Source organism: Diplotaxodon limnothrissa, linkage group LG12 (genome assembly GCF_057381915.1).
Source record: "Diplotaxodon limnothrissa isolate DT_005_m linkage group LG12, D_limnothrissa_male_GT1.1, whole genome shotgun sequence".
NCBI lineage: Eukaryota > Metazoa > Chordata > Actinopteri > Cichliformes > Cichlidae > Diplotaxodon > Diplotaxodon limnothrissa.
In genome coordinates, this window is record NC_140607.1 from 18,873,017 (window position 1) to 18,886,941 (window position 13,925).

Genomic DNA, 13,925 nt, shown 5'->3' on the forward strand with positions numbered 1-13,925 from the left:
GTTGGCTGAAAAATAATAAGCGCCCAATGCTTGTAGAGAAATACTCACTGAATTTGCTATCGTCAATTAATTTATTTTTTGTGGTTTTCATGCTGGTGACCAGGTCCCATAGTTTTTAGATACGATTTTCTTTCACAGCATGTTTTCCTTCTTTGAATTTCTTGTTTATTTCCTTTTTCCAAGGGTTTTTTTGTTTGTTTGTTGTTGTTTTTTTATTTCAGTGGTCTTAAAAGCCTGTTTCATTTTGTTGATACAATCCTTCATTTTTTTTCCAAATGCATAATTTGTTTCTGGGTGAGACTTTCATTGTCTGTTTTAGGATTAAGTTGTTGACAAAAAAAACTAATTGGAGGTAACCTCTGTGATCTTGTCAGTGATATATTCAGTTCTCAAGGGAAGCTATCCATGTTTGTGCAGAGAAAACAGCTTTTTGGTGGCTTATTTCTGTCATCTGTCTAATCTTTGATGGAATTCAGAATTATGTAAAGTGTCTTTTAAGGCTGTGGTTAATCTATGTCTGCATGTGTGTGCAGACATAGATTTGGGACTTGTCAAAAGTCCTGTTCTTGGTTATATTATATTAAATACACATTGGTCCTGCAACTGATGTATCCATAGGCCTATATTATTGGCTGTGTTTTTTTAGCTATTTGCTGATATATTGGTATTAGCATTTATCGCAGCTGATTCATAAAAATTAAAACAGGAAAGTAGCGAGAGGAGAAACATCCTTCAGTGTGTTATAAATATTAAGATTGCATAGTGTATCTACTAGCGCTCTGCAACTTCCCTGTTGGCGACATGCGTTTGGAGCAGACACTGCACACGAACAGCAGCGAGTTGAGTAAGAGTGTAAACAAGTAATCCACAAGATGTTGTGACAGTAAAACAAGTTTATTTTTAAACTGCATTGTCAAATTATCTCAGTAAGAACACATAAATTACACATAATAAATGTTAAAGAAATCTGTTTATGTTTCTGTATCTGAAAGAAAAAAATATCGGTTGATATATCCGATTTTTAAATACTGGTTTCTTTATTGGCCTTAAAATCCCAAGATCTTTGGGCTCTACTACAAAATCTCTGAAACAGAACATTGATTTTTATCCTTTTCAATTACTAGACCTCTCCTAGCTGAGTGAATGCTGACTGAATGCTGAGTGAATGCCTATCAGAAGTTCACTGGGGAAGGCTGCTGAGTTTGGCTGGATACTTGGTCCACATTTTTGTCCATGATTTCATGCCGATTTTGTCACGGTCTGGCTGGCAGACCGTGGGGAGATGGGGAAATAGGACCCAAACGCCGGACTCTTCAGTGCAACAGTGTTTATTTACAAGGTGGTGAAGTAAACAACAATAAATCCCCAGTTTCCCAGACTCCCGTGGAGTGTCTTCTTCCCAAAAGTCCCCGTATAGTGCTCTCTGCCCCAGTGTCCCTGCACTCCCCGTGCTTACTGCTCCTTCTCGTCCCACACTCCTCCTGAGGGGAAAACAATAGAGGCAGCCGTTAACACTTATCCCAGCAGGCATACACTCACACTTGACTTGTAGTCAAACACAATAATCCCGCGTCGGTGGAAGCTCCATCGCTCATCTAAATAGCTCCCCCGACGAGCCCAGATGAGGAGCAGGTGTGCGGCCAGGACTTCGGGTGTGGCCAGCCCTCAAGTTAGACCACGCCCCCAGGGCTGAAGGTGCCTGTAACTTGGCCACAGCAGAAAGGCAAAACACACACATACCTGCCTACATACAGATGTGCATAGGGGCAGTGCAGACAACACACCAAATAATAATAATAATAATAATAATAATAATAATAATAATAATAATAATAATAACAGTCACAGTCCCCACTGCCCACGGACCCCGAGTCCCCAGAGCCGGGTCCGTGACAGTACCCCCCCTCTAAGGGTCGGCTCCCGACGACCCAAAACACAACAAAAACCACAACCCAAACATCTCAGGGCGGGCGGCGGGGGGGAAACAGGACGGAGGGCCGGAAAACCCCAGTTCAAAAGTCCAACCACTGCCATGGTGGCAGCAACAGTTCTTGCGGCCGACCCAGTGGACCGCAAGCAGGCAAAACCCACTATGGGTCAGGCAGTGGTGGGAAAACCGTTCGGGCGGCCTACCTCCAACCCCGTGATGGGAGCAGAACGCTTCAGGCGGCCTGCCACGGATCCGGTGGCGACGGCGTTGCAGTTCCGTCGGGCGGCCACGGGTCCGGTGGCGGCGGCGTTGCAGCTCCGGCGGGCGGCCACGGGTCCGGTGGCGGCGGCGTTGCTGCTCCCGCCTCAGCACAACCCACGATTCCCGATGTACCGGCCGGGCTGCAGGACGTGGTGGCCGGGCTGCAGGACGTGGCGGCCGGGCTGCTGGACGTGGCGGCCGGGCTGCTGGACGTGGCGGCCCCTCCGGCACGCCGACCTCCAGCTCTGGCTCAGCGGATCCCTCCGGACCTCCGAGCTCCTCTGCTGGCAACGCCGGTCCCTCCGGCTCGTTGAGGTCCGCCAGCAGCGGTGCGGGCTTATCAGTGGGTGGCTCGCTGAGCTGCTCCGGCTCACAGGGCTCCTCCGGCATTAGCTCGCTGGGCTCCTCCAGCATTAGCTCGCTGGGCTCCTCCGGCTCGCTGAGCTCCACAGCTGGCGACGCGGGCTCCCCCCGCTCGCTGAGCTCCTGCTCGGGCAGCGCGAGCTCCACCCGCGGCTCCCGCTCGCTGAGCTCCTGCTCGGGCAGCGCGAGCTCCACCCGCGGCTCCCGCTCGCTGAGCTCCTGCTCGGGCAGCGCGAGCTCCTCCTGCGGCTCCCGCTCGCCGAGCTCCAGCTCCGGCTCGTTGAGCTCCTCCAGCAGCGGCGCTGGCCCCCCAGCTGGCTCGCTGAGCTCCTCCGGCTGCAGCGCGGGATCCCCCCGCACGCTGAGCCGGTCACCCGGTGGTGACGACGGCGACATGGCAGCAGCAGGCGGTGGATGCGGTGGCAGAGCAGTGGATGTGGAAGGTGGAACAGATGATGACTGACCGACTAGCTGGGCAGCTAATTGAAGTGAGGGTGATATGTCCAACATGAAGGGTGGAGAGGAAAACAATGTTACCGCTGGCTCAGCAATTTCCAGGGGGCCAGAGGCAACTGAGGCCTCCAGTTCAGCCTCTGGGGAAGCCCTGGGGAGAATCTCAGCCTCCCGATTGTCTGTAGTGGCAGGCTCATGTTCTAGCACTGGGTCCGCGGCTCCTCGTGCGGTCAGTCCAGAGTCAGCTGGTTCTTCCCAAACCACAGGAGTGAGGTGAGCTACGGTTTGACGAGGATGACGCCGGCGCCGTCTCTTTCGTGTTGGCGGGGCAAAGGAACCTGTCCCCTGTTCATCTGTGACTGGATTCGTTAAAATGACAGGGTCCGGTCTACTCACTGTGGTGACCAGCACTGCCGGTCTTTGGTCTGCTGGCACAGAGGCCATTGAAGAAGTGAGAGGAGATGGAGTAGGGCGCCGTCCTCCTTGCAGTGGAGGGTCCAATAGGTGAGCAGCAAGCGGCGGTGGGAAAACCTTCCGCCTATTAAGAAAAAACCAGGCAGCGAGGGCTGCCAGGGAGGCAGCCGCATCCTCCTTGCCCGGACAGCCTAAACCAAACAGTTCAAAGCTAGAGCTAGCCCTCAACACAGTTACAATTTGAATTAGTTTTGCAATGTCCAGAAAGCTCATGGAACAGGTGGTTGAAGACAGGAAGGCATCAAAAAATACGACCTGCATGTGTCTCTGATGTGGATCCGCCGCCTGGATAATGCTCCGACAGTATTTCCAGAGCTGGGCGAGCAATTCCTCCTGTGAGACGGTCCTTGAGTCCGCTGGGCCCATAATGGCGGGATTATTCTGTCACGGTCTGGCTGGCAGACCGTGGGGAGATGGGGAAATAGGACCCAAACGCCGGACTCTTCAGTGCAACAGTGTTTATTTACAAGGTGGTGAAGTAAACAACAATAAATCCCCAGTTTCCCAGACTCCCGTGGAGTGTCTTCTTCCCAAAAGTCCCCGTGTAGTGCTCTCTGCCCCAGTGTCCCTGCACTCCCCGTGCTTACTGCTCCTTCTCGTCCCACACTCCTCCTGAGGGGAAAACAATAGAGGCAGCCGTTAACACTTATCCCAGCAGGCATACACTCACACTTGACTTGTTTGAAGACTGACGTGTAGTCAAACGCAATAATCCCGCGTCGGTGGAAGCTCCATCGCTCATCTAAATAGCTCCCCCGACGAGCCCAGATGAGGAGCAGGTGTGCGGCCAGGACTTCGGTGTGGCCAGCCCTCAAGTTAGACCACGCCCCCAGGGCTGAAGGTGCCTGTAACTTGGCCACAGCAGAAAGGCAAAACACACACATACCTGCCTACATACAGATGTGCATAGGGGCAGTGCAGACAACACACCAAATAATAATAATAATGTAACGTTCACAAGAACCAGACGGTTGGGGTCTCAGTTTGTCCGTTTATTCGGCACATAAGCCAGCGGGTTGTTAACTCAGGGGGAGCGCTCTCGAACTACACCTCTCTTCAGCCTGGCACACACACAGAACAACCAGGTCCCCCCACCCCTTCCTGTACACCACCCTCACTACTTCCTGCAGCCCAACCAAACATGAATCTTAAAGGAACAACAACAGTGTGCAGAGAAAACCAACATGTCACTGTCCAGTAACACTTAACCATCGTTACACTGCCCCCCCAGCAATAAGTTCCTCGTCCCCGAGGGAACGACACAGTCTCTGAGGCGGGGCGGTAGCCTACGTTCCCTCCTTGACCTCCTGAGCCCCTGAGGAGGACGCGGAGCTTCGGGGCTTTGGGGTGAAGAGTCCGAGGGGGGGGAACGCAGCCCCGGTCGGGGGCCCCTCTGAGCAGGGTCATGGACGCTCTGTACACGTCCCTCTGGAAAGGAGGGGAGGGACTGTCCTCTGTAGGGGGCCATCCGGTCTCTGTGCAGCGCTACTATCCTCCCCCTAGGAGGCAACTGCACCCTGTAAACAACCTCCCCCACTCGCTCTAGGACGCTGCAAGGCCCCACCCAGCTGCTATCCAGTTTAGGACACCGTCCCTTCTTCCTCTTTGGGCTGTAGACCCACACCAGCTCCCCAGCACGGAAGTGCCTCCCTTTAGTGGTGATGTCGTAATTCCTCTTTTGGCGCAGGCCTGCCTTCGCCAGCTGCTCTCGGGCGTAGGAATGTGCAGAATCCAGCCGGTCCTGCAGCTTCCTTGCGTAGTCCCGGCCCGGTGGTGCCTCTGGCGCGTCCGGGGGTTTCCCAAAAGCCAACTCTGCAGGAGTTCTCAGCTCTCTCCCTAACATGAGCAGGGCAGGCGTACATTGGGTGGAGTCCTGCACTGCCGACCTGTAGGCCATGAGGGTAAGGGGAAGATGGTAATCCCAGTCCCGTTGGTGTTCTGAGGTAAGGATGGCTAGCTGCTGGGCCAGCGTCCTGTTAAACCTTTCCACCAGCCCATCGCTTTGGGGGTGAAGTGGGGTGGTGCGGGTCTTCTTAATCCCAAGGCGTTCACACATGGCAGCAAATACCTTGGACTCAAAGTTACGCCCCTGGTCACTGTGGAGGGTCTCTGCTGTCCCAAAGCGGCTGAACATCCCCTCCACTAATACATCAGCGACAGTCTCAGCCTCCTGATCTGGGATGGCGTATGCTTCCGGCCACTTGGTAAAATAGTCCATGGCCACAAGAACATAGCGGTTTCCTCTGTCTGTGCGAGGAAATGGGCCCATGACGTCCACAGCTACTCGCTCCATTGGAGCTCCTGCTGGTTGCTGCTGAAGCTGAGCCCGGGACTGGTCTTGTGGCCCTTTGTGTGAGGAACATGCATCACAGCTGCGGCAAAAGTCCTCCACATCCCTCCGCTGTTGACCCCAGTAATAGCCCTGGCGGAGGCGGCGAAGAGTCTTGGAGACCCCAAAGTGGCCAGAGCCAGTGCTCCCATGGCAGGCTCCCAGCACAGCTGACCTCAGCGACCTTGGCACCACAACCTGCCACCTCTCCTCCCCCATGGCAGGATCCTTCCAGGCACGCTCCAACACCCCCTCCTTCAGCCTGAGAGCTGCAAACTTGGCCCACAGCCCCCTGGTACAGATGGAAAACCCAGTGACCTCATCCCAAAGGGGTTGCTCCCCCTTCTCCAGCCACTGCAGGACCGGCAGCAGGTCTGTGTCTTGTTCCTGCCGTGCCCTCCACTCCGCTGCATCCACCACCAGAAGAACCCTGCAGGCGAGCTGTGCTGCTCCGTCTATTGTCGTGAGTTCCCGCTCTATTTCCTCTCGCTTCTCACAGTAACGGCAGCCAGCTGCAGCACATGGGCGGCGAGAGAGGGCGTCTGCGTTAGAATGGTGCGTCCCTGCTCTGTGCTCCACGGTGAAATTGAAGGCTTGGAGCTCCTCCAGCCAGCGAGCCACCTGTCCCTCTGGCTCCCTGAAAGACATCAGCCACTGAAGGGCAGCATGATCAGTTCTGACAACAAATGCTGTGCCGCACAGGTAGTATTTAAAGTGTCTCACCCCCGCCACCACAGCCAACAGCTCTCGTCGTGTGACACAGTAGCGCCGCTCGCTCCTGTTCAGGACCCGGCTGAAGTACGCCACCACCTTCTCCCCTTCCGGTCCAACCTGCGACAACACCGCTCCCAGCCCCACATTACTTGCGTCAGTGTCCAGGACAAAAGGCAGGGCGGGGTCAGGGGGGGCAAGGACTGGGGACTCTGTCAGCGATCTGCGGAGGGTGTCGAACGCCTGCTGACAGTCCTGGGTCCAGATGAAGTCACGGTCCTTCTGCAGCAGGTGGAAGAGTGGTGCGGCTATGGAGGAAAAGCCCTTCACAAACCTCCTGTAATAAGACGCCAGTCCTAGGAAGCTTTTGAGCTGTTTCTGGTCTGCTGGTGTGGGCCACTTGGTAATGGTGTGAATTTTTTCCTCCAAAGTGCTGATGCCCTCACGACCCAGCTTGTGGCCCAGAAACTCCACCTCCCTCCTCATGAAGTGGCACTTGTCGGGATGCAGCTTCAGGCCTGCAGCCGCCACCCTCTCCAACACTTGTCTCAGGGCATCCAGGGCAGCATCAAAGGAGCTCCCGTGCACTAGAAGATCATCCAGGTAAACCAGACACCGTTGCCGTGGGACGCCAGCCAGCACACTGTCCATGAGCCTCTCGAAGGTCGCAGGAGCGTTGCAAAGGCCAAAACTCAGGACTTTGAACTGCCATAGTCCCCTGTTAGTGCAGAAGGCTGTCTTCGGTCTGGATTCCGGGGACAGTGGCACCTGCCAGTAGCCACTCCGCAGGTCCAGGGTGGAAAACCAGGAGGACCCGGCTACTAAGTCGAGGGACTCATCAATCCTGGGAAGGGGGTAAGAGTCTTTCTTCGTCACTTTGTTGAGTGGTCTGTAGTCCACACAGAAACGCATCCTAGGACTTTTTTTCTTAGGCACCATCACCACCGCGGAGGCCCACGGGCTATCAGATGGTTCTATGATGCCCGCCTTCATCATTTCACACAGCTCCCTGTCTGCAGCCTCCTGATGAGCCAGGGGCAGGCGGCGGGGGCGCACTTTAATAGGCTGGGCATCCCCGGTCTCAATGACGTGCTCTACCAAGTGTGTCAAGCCAACATCACTTTCTTTCAGGGCAAAAATGTCACTAAACTCTTTTAGTACCTGCCATAGACTCTCTTGCTGCTGTGGAGTCAGCCCCTCACAGTTCTTTGACCAGATACTCCTCACTGCTGAGAGCCTCTCCTCCTCCTCCTCCTCCGCTCGCTGTTCTGCTGGCGGGTCTGCAGGGGTCTCTGCGGTGGAGGTGGACGCCGCGGCAGATGCTGTGCAGACCGGGGGAGGAATAAGCGGCACCTTCTTCCCATCAGGGAGTACGAGGAGGCCTTTGCCTAAGTCCAGTACACCACCAATGGCTCGTAAAAAATCCAGCCCAAGGATGCAGGCGTCCTGCACGTCAGCCACCCAGGCAGCATAAGACACACCGAGGTCCCCCACCTTGAACTGGAACACTCCCTTCCCTCTCATTGGGGCCAGATCACCGGTCACAGTCTTAAGTTGCACGTTAGTCGGTTGTACAGCAGCTCCGGTTGGGACAATATCGGGTCGGACCAGCGTTGCATTGGATCCCGTGTCCAGCAGGGCCGTACAGGACACCCCCGCAATCGTCACTGGAACATGGCAAAAGCCGCCAACCTGGGTCCAGCCCACAGTGATGGCCGCACCGGGTGGAGGTGGCGGTGGTGTGGGGATGTCGTTCTCCCAGGCCCGTGTACTCCCGCCTACACGGGCCCGTGGGCGTTTCCCTGAACCGCTGCAAGCTTGGGGCACTGCCTGATGAGGTGTCCGACTTGTCCACATCCCCAGCAGCTCTGAGGTCGGCGGTGTGGGCCAGCCCGAGGGGAAGGCGACTGCAGCGAAGCTGTCTGCACCAAACTGCACAGGCCCGCTGGCGTCTCCATCTGTTCCACAGGTGCTGACACAGCCCTCACCACGTGTGCGTCGTCAGCGCCCCCAGAGGATCCTGCAAGCATCTCCCTCTCCAACGCTAGCTCCAGGGCTGCACTGAGTGTGGCCGGCCGAGCAAGCTGAGTTTGCATGCGGAGCTCTTTAGGGCTCAGGGCCTGCAGGAACTGGTCCCGAGCTAACTCCGCCTGCACTGATGGTGGCATGCTGTCATACGCCCTCCGGCAAAGGCACTCGACTTCATGGGCCAAAATGCGGAGGGGCTCACCTGGCAATCTGCGTCTGTTGTGGAACTCCGACCTCAGCAGCACTGGTTGGTTATACTGCCCGAAGCGCCTCTGAAGTGCTCCGACCAGAGCATTATAATCTCCCCTCTGCTCCTCGGTCAGCAGCAGCAGGCATGCAGCTGCATCCTCACACAGGCACAAAGCCAATTGGAGAGCTTTATGTTCCTCAGACCAGCCAGCTGCAACAGCTAACAGCTCGAACTGTGCGATAAACACTTCCCATGGCGTCTTGCCGCTGAACTTAGGCGTTTTTATATTCGCTGCAGCTTGCTGGGCGCCGCCATGTTTGTTTACATCACGTGACGGCACGCCGAGCGAGGTCGACTCCTTCCCGCCGGAATCGCGGCCGCTGTGCGAACAGTTCCCGAGCCTAGTCAAACCTGGAGAAAATCCAGCCTCGGCAGACAGCCGCAGCGCCGTTTCCCTCACTCCATGGGCGGGCGAGCGCGGACGAACCTCCCTCTCCTCCGTCTCCTTCTTAATCCTGCACGGCAACATCCTCGTCTCGTAACGGCAAGCGTCGCCGGCAACAGGGTCTCGGGCGTTCTGGGGTTCTTTTTTCTTTCTTCACTTCTGACACCAATGTAACGTTCACAAGAACCAGACGGTTGGGGTCTCAGTTTGTCCGTTTATTCGGCACATAAGCCAGCGGGTTGTTAACTCAGGGGGAGCGCTCTCGAACTACACCTCTCTTCAGCCTGGCACACACACAGAACAACCAGGTCCCCCCACCCCTTCCTGTACACCACCCTCACTACTTCCTGCAGCCCAACCAAACATGAATCTTAAAGGAACAACAACAGTGTGCAGAGAAAACCAACATGTCACTGTCCAGTAACACTTAACCATCGTTACAATAATAATAACAATAACAGTCACAGTCCCCACTGCCCACGGACCCCGAGTCCCCAGAGCCGGGTCCGTGACAGATTTCAGGCCAGTAGGGAACCTGTCTAAACTACAATGGTGTCATTACTCTGTATCCATTTAATATTTCATATTTAATATATGCACTGAAAAGCCTCAAGGCAAAAAAACAAAGAAAAAAAAACATTGCATCCTGCTTTAGTTTGAAAGACACTGTATGTCAGTTAACTAAAATCAAATTGAGATCAAAGCACCATTTCTGTGCTCCTGATCATTTAAAAACAACAACAACCTAGAACTGATATTTGAAATGATTTATTTCTTGGTGCAGTAAATCATTTTTGTGAGTGTTTGCATGAGCATGTCTCTGTGCTTACAGCTCTCTACCAGACAACGTATTTGAAGATAAAACGAGCAAATATTTACCATAGGGGAAAAACTGCGGAGCTTAACCAACATATTTGCAAACAATCACAGTAAAGATGCAGAACAAAATTATGCCTCTGTTTGTTTATTTCACACCTCCTGAGGTTCATGGTTTCTATGGAGACCCACAGTATGTGGGTGGTGGCTGTGGGGACTCAGGAGAGACCTTATCCCCTGCTCAAGTTCTGCAACATCGACAGTCCAAACACTTTAGATCCACATTCATTAATATCCACAGCTTTTCAAAATTTTGCTCACATTTACTTTTTAAAGCCTTAAAAGATTTCTTGCACAAAAAGGAAGGGAACTGCATTTTATATCTGCATCCAGGCTGTGGGTACAGTGTTTCATCATGTGGCCAAAGTGTTGTTTTGTTATTGTTTATTTATTCATTCATTCATTTACTTTTCTGGTACTCATTTACAAAATATAGGATCATTTGTGGGTTTGGGGTTTTTTTTTAACGGCTCTATGATATAAGATACTTGTTACTAGTACATTAAAGCTTAAATAAAATAAATACTATATATTCACTTTTTTGCAGTTTGTTTGTTTACACTACAGTACTGGGCAAAGACACAACATAGCTAAATCAAAATCCATTAGAAACCACAATATTTGAACTGAAAGTTGGCATTTCCAGAAGTCTCATGGAAGGTACTTTTGGCTGCTCCCTTATTTCCCAAGGGGTCACCACAGCAGATGGATCCTCATATTTGACATGACACAGATTTTACACCGGATGCCCTTTTTGAGGCAACCCTCCCATTTATCCGAGCTCGAGACCAGCGCGAGATCGACGCTAGCTCGTGATCCCCCGAGGCTGGGTTGCTTTCCCTCCTAGACTCAAAGCAGGGATCTTTTGTCTGTAAGTTGAGTGTTTTAATGACTATACCGTGGAGACGCTATTTCTGGAAGCCTCATGAAAGAATAAAATCTCCTTATCGATAAGGAGGAGAAAGCCAATTTTGTATTGTCAGCTTTACTTCAGCAGTGTGCCAATTACCCTGCAGCGTCCACAGTTCCCACAGCTGTTTTCCAGATCTGTAAGAGAAAGGGAAACAAATTTAGGAAGGCTTATGCTGCTCAAAGATGGCTCTTGAATTGGAATGGAAAAATGTCAAGTGTACTGCTTTGTAAAGACTGGGATAACAAAATTGAAAATCCTCCATTGCCAAACAGAGAGTTTCTCACAGACACAGGCAATCCTTGCATAACATCTGAATTATTTAAATATGGCAGCGGGGGTGCATAAGCATTACTGATTTAAGTCTTACTGGGTGAGAATGGACACAAACATTCCTTGACAGCTATAAAACCATTTTCAGCTGCAGAATGTGTGACAGAGTCCATAGAGTAAAGGGTGACAGTTTCTGCAAGTAGGATCAATATATTGATCGTAAGTCATGGATCACTGGCGCTGTCATGTTGGTGGTCATCCCAGCTCTGCTTAACTTATTGATCATTTAATAGATTTTGCCAAAGAAGTTAATGGTCATACAGGAATTAATCATTACCGTTTATCAGCCTGGTGTGTCTATGAAGGCATCTGTAAAATACCAGTTATTATTGCAATGCTTTTTATCAGTTTCATAAAAAACAAAAAAACAACTTTCAAGGAAAGTATTTGGTACTCATTGGACAGTGCTCTGTTTTCTATTAAATTCATATCAAGACTCTAAAGCTTTGTGATACAAGGGCATTGGATTGTCAGATATTGTTTTTATATATAATACAATGAAAAACAACAGCTGTTAATATAATACAATCGATTAAAAATATAAAAGAAATCATGTCTAACAAGAACATGGCAGCACAGCTGAGGTTTGAAATATTGTGTCTGAAAAATACACAAAAGATCTGAAACAATGTGCTCTGGACGGATGAGATCAAAGCGGAGATTATTGTCTGTAATGCAAAGCACCACATTTGGATAACACCAAAACACAGCAAATCACTACAAACACCTAATACCAACTGTAAAGGACGGTGGTGGGGTGAGTATTCTCGAGCCAGATGTGAAGCTATCTGTCCAATAGCTAAAGTTTGGCCATTAATGAACAGTGAAGCCAAAGCACAGCAGCAAATTTACACCAGAATGACTGAATAAGAAAGAATCAGTATGCTGCAATGGCCCAGTCAAAGAGCTCAGCCCAACTGAAATACTGTGAAATGTCTGCAAATCTCAATGAACAGAGGCATAAGAGTAACATTCCTGTATGAGTTTACCAGAGACTGATAAACTCATACAGGAAATGGTTACATTAAGTTATTGCTGCTAAAGGTGGTTCTACAAGCTACTGACACAAGGGTGCATAAGTTTTCACAGGACTGCAAAACATTTTCTGAAAACTATTTTTTCACATGACTAGATTATACCACTTGTATATAATATAACTCAATACTCATTTAACATTATATTTTTACATTAACCTTTATTGCTGAAAGGCTTGAAAAAAACAATAAGATTGTGTTGCTTGATTTCAACTGAACTCCCTGCCACAAATAATTAAACAGTAAATTACCAGCAGACCTAGCTGCTGGTAATATGTGACTTTCAGTGACGTGCAGTTTGTCACTTTCCTTAAGTTATTCAACTCTGAAAAGAATATTTTCACACATGCAAGTGAGTAAACACTGTGATACTGTTGTTTACTCTCAGTAAGTGGAGGCTTGATGTTAAGTGTCACCTCTTGTTTATCCCTTTCATCTCCTCCGTTTCCACCCACTCAGTTACTGCATCATGGCTGCGATTTTGGAAAACAAGAAACAAAATTGTCAGAGGGCAAAACATTTACTTAATCTTTGAGTCAGGGATTTTAGATATCGCTGGTGGCTCGATGGTGAGGTTACTGTGGTACCATCACAGCAGGACACTTCTGTGTTTAAAGATCAAGGTTAGGTTTAGCCTGTGTGGAACTGTCCATCTGTGAACCCAGGTGCTCCGGTTTCATCCAAAAAGCCAAACTTTTTGGGTTAATAGTATAATCTATTGAAATAATGTGTGAAATTCAAACATTATTATCGTTGGATACAGCTGTTTACCCCTTAATATTAAGCTAAGTTAACTGGCTGTTTCTGATACCGGTTTCATTTTTATCCAACACAAATGATCATCTAATCTCACTGTTGCAAGGAGAGCACAGAAATATATATCTAACGGGCCAAAAGGTCTGCTTTTTAAAATACTTTTAGGGTGAACTGGCCTGTCAGGCTTCATGTATGTTTGTTTGAGCCAATAAGATCATGACATTATGTGTATTATGTAAATGCACTACACAGAGATACAGTAGAGACAGGGTAGCGGCTAATTTTGCTTTAACAGGGTGTTTTGTTGTCTGTGGCTGTTTCATTGCACTTTAAATACAAAACATTGCCAAATATGTAATCCACAAACACTTTTTGCAACAACCAGTAGACACGTTAGCACTGGCTCTTTCAATTTCCAAATGTCTTTTTCCAGCTTCTGGGTGTCTGTAAATACTTTCTATGGTTCCATTTGAACAGAGGCTGTAAGTAACCTCCGTAAATGGTTTTATAAGCAGTTCACTGAAGCATGATGTCTCCTTACCTGAAAGCCCTTTTCATTATCCTTCACATATTACCACTGATACAATTTATTTTCAGGCATTTGCGGCATAGGCTGCTGATTCTCTCAACTGAGGCTACTTCTCACGCTCTTCAGAAAGATCGAGTGGCCTGTGTTCTCAAGATGAACTATAACTTTATATCTATAGGAAATCTCACATTAGCAAACTTTTCTAGACTTTTGGTTTTTCTTTTTTGTTTGGTTTCATCTGAGAACATTTTGAGTTGCACGTCTAGGTTGAGGGTAGAAGGGCAAACAAAGGCCAGTTTTTAC